Genomic DNA, 3,493 nt, shown 5'->3' with positions numbered 1-3,493 from the left:
CAAAGTTGCCTAGTTTACCACCTGTTTAATTTCAATACAGGTGTATAGCAAGATAAAGTCAAGTTGAATTTGAAATGTGTTGATTGATCCATACACTTGTATTACAATGACGAGACTGCTTATCATTTTTCTAAGGAGTCGAGGAGGCCTTGCTTATCAAAACAGATCAATGATCACTCACACCGCCAAAGTAGAGGAAGAAAGGATGAGAAGGAGAGCACAATAAAGTTGACCATTGCTATGTAGATTAGTTGCCCTTGGCTGGGAAGCTGATCCTAGATCTGTGCCTACAGGCAAGTAGCAGGGAAGATATGAGGGGGAGGGGTTCTCAATTGTAGACACCTTTAGTTAGTTAATGAGTGTAGGGCTGGATAGATGAGGGTATAAAGACAAGCAGGGAGCTGTGGTTGTCTCTACCGTCACTGCCTTATAGTCACCATGTCTTTCTCAGGGATATACCAGATGGAGACACATGAGAACTTTGAGTCTTTCATGGAGGCTGTTGGTAAGTTTTGCTGTTAGGTTGTACGTTTGATTAGACTTTGGGTGTTAATTTCAGAAGTCGTAGTCCTTTCAGTAATGATGTTCAATGGTGATTGCGAATGCAATGGTTACTTCTGAGGCGCAAACCCAGGTAGCACACTAGTTTCCTTGGATGTTCTGAGAATAGAAGTGAGATGTAGGAATGTTTTTTAATTTTAATATTTTTTAGGTTCCAGGGAGGTTCTGAGCATCTTACTATGTTCTCCTGGGAGATGTTAGTTCTTTTAAAAACAAATTATAGGTAATTTTCTGTGTTATAACTTTCACTGAATGTTTAATTTAAGACTAAACACTGTTTGGGTTAACTATTTTGAACTTCCAGCACAGATGGGTTTGAAAATGATTTGTTTAGGCTTTAATTATTTATTTTATCAGTGAGATTAAATCTATGCTCTTCTGTCCTCTATCTATTGAATTAATCCACTGTGCTTCCAGGATGGAGTTGTCATGCATTAGTTTTGTAACTCATTGAAAGTGGATAAAAGTAGTCTATTCAAACACTATTTCAACAGGAACGAGCACTCATTAAGATCAGGTGTGGCCAACTACTGTGGTCAACACACTTAACAGATGATGGTGATTGTTGAAGCTGAAAACGGAATGTGTGTTTCAGTAATTCATTTTTTGCTTTCATATGGCAAGTTTTTAGTGTTCTGAGAACATGACTTTAACTGGAACTGAGAACTTAAAGAACATTATGCTGAAGTACTGAAATTCCCACAGGAGAACATTTAGTCAGCTGAACAACTTGAGAACATTCCCAATGTAAAATTCCTAATGTTCCTATTACTTTACCTTCAATTAAATGTTTGAACTTTCAGGGAATATTCTGATCAAATAATGAAATGCCAAGAAAATAACATTTTGTTGAATTCCTTAATGAGAATGTTCCAAAGCCAAGCAACTGTCCTGCACCATTGCCAGAATGTGGTATGCAAAATAACTAAGCCCTAAAACGTATGGTCCTCAGAACGTTATGTGCTAATTGGGAATGCATTCAATGTTTGCATTCAGTTCATTGTTGCCATATTAGAGTGCCTCAGAGCTTTACTTAAGTGTTCATGTCCCACTACATTAAATTTCTGTAATACTAAAAAGCGCAGTGTATATGACTCTCTCGCTGCCGCAAACATGTAGGTCTCCCTGATGAGCTTATCCAGGAGGGCAAAGACATTAAGAGCATCACTGAGATTGAGCAGACTGGAGACCACTTCAAGATGACTGTCACCACGGGGACAAGGGTCCTCACCAACTCCTTCACCATTGGCCAGGAGACGGAGCTCGAGTCGCCGACCGGGGAGAAAGTCACTGTGGGTGGCGCATGTCACAACCCAACCATGAGTTTTATACATGTAGCCTGGATTTATCCATATCTCTACATACAGCCAGTATCTAACTATAAGTTGCGCTGATGTGGGGTCACTATGGTTATTTCAGGTCCCAGTGACGTTGTGGGAGGACTGACTTTGTCAGAGAATCTCCTCTGCTCTCCAGGGACTGGGCTCAGTTGCAAAATTATAGCAGTTTACATCTCATAACCAACTGTCTCTTTTTTCTTCTCCATATATGGCCATCCAACTTGGGCCTGTTAAATTGGTGCTAGTTGACTGTAGTTGGTGACCACTGCTTTCAGATCTAACCATTGACCTCTCCTGTGTTTCAGTCTGTGGTGATGAGGGAAGGTAACAAGCTGACGTCCTTAATTAATGGGATCGAATACGTCACAGAACTTATAGACACAAACATCCTCGTCAACGTGAGTCCGGGGTATATGGCTGGGGGTTCACAAAGCGACATTATTTCAGGGTTCATTTATACCATTAACAAAATGGTTAGTCTTTAACAGTGTCGTGAATGCAATACAACAGTTTAATGCCACCAATGTTCTAATTACATGCTGACCCCACCGCTCGCGTCACAAATTAAATGTACACCCACACTGCTCGTGCACCTCAGCAAGCGTCTGCGTGGCCAGGTGCTAAAATAGAAATTGGTTTTATTTGTGATGCTCAGCGTGCTGCAAGTCTGGCCTCTCCCATCTCCTCAATGGTTTCTAGGAGCGTATACCCACGTGTGTGATTGAAAGATTGACTTTGAGGTCCACACTGGTCAGTTGTGCTAAAGTTGGTTGTCAACCGCCATATAAAGGAGGCGAGATGACGATAAACAAATTGGGTTCTGTGGATTAATTTTCAGAGTAGACTTTGCATTTCAGGTAAAATAACAACCCAATGTTTGTGTACCAGGACAAATTAGCTAAATGCTTTTTGCCCCAAAATGAATATAACTGTTTTGAAATTTCAACCTGCGTGTCCTGATCACTTGTGTGGGTGAACAAATTTATGTGTGAATGAGTGTGTATGGTCAGCATGGATTTATTGAGTAATGATGCTTTCTCTTTTCAGACCATGACTCTGGCTGGCATCTCATACAAGAGGACCAGCAAACGAATATGAAGATCTACTGCACTCTTTGGATTAATAAAATGTGAATTGCATGGAATGGTCTGGTCTCAACATTTCATATCAATGGGTAGAACTTCAGGGAAAATTGAGGTTTGTAATAATGAGGCAAGGTTTGACATGGATGAGTGACGACCTCAGTGGGATTCAGTAGAAAGGTGTAGTTCTGTAAACAGTACACAATGGCCAAGATGGATTTTCTACATTTGCTATAAAGCAGTCACGTTAAAATGGGAACCCAGCATTGTAGAAATGAAGGCTTTGGTTGTTCCATGTAGTGTGTTGCAATATGGGTCAGAATCCTACCACCATTGGGTGCGTCAGTTTTAAAAGCAGATTCCTCAATTTCCAGTTACTTTAGAAAATCAAGTTTCAGGCATTCTAGTGGCTGTGCTTTTGGACATTGCTTTTACTAGTTCCACCCCAGTTTAGCTGACAAAGGGCTAAAGGTGTACCAGCTCCAGTGTGGTTGGAAAGGCTAAGGACCC

At 40.8% G+C, this 3,493-nt stretch overlaps 1 pseudogene; it reads left to right on the top strand.

Annotated features, from left to right (window-relative positions):
- The first annotated feature begins 355 nt into the window (after positions 1–355).
- Positions 356–3,040, top strand: LOC129852795 (fatty acid binding protein 1-B.1-like; annotated as a pseudogene).
- Positions 3,041–3,493: the final 453 nt, after the last annotated feature.

Source organism: Salvelinus fontinalis, chromosome 4 (assembly GCF_029448725.1).
Source record: "Salvelinus fontinalis isolate EN_2023a chromosome 4, ASM2944872v1, whole genome shotgun sequence".
In the NCBI taxonomy this organism is placed as follows: Eukaryota; Metazoa; Chordata; class Actinopteri; order Salmoniformes; family Salmonidae; genus Salvelinus; species Salvelinus fontinalis.
The sequence above is the reverse complement of the archived record's forward strand: the minus strand, read 5'-3'. Positions and strand labels throughout refer to the sequence as shown.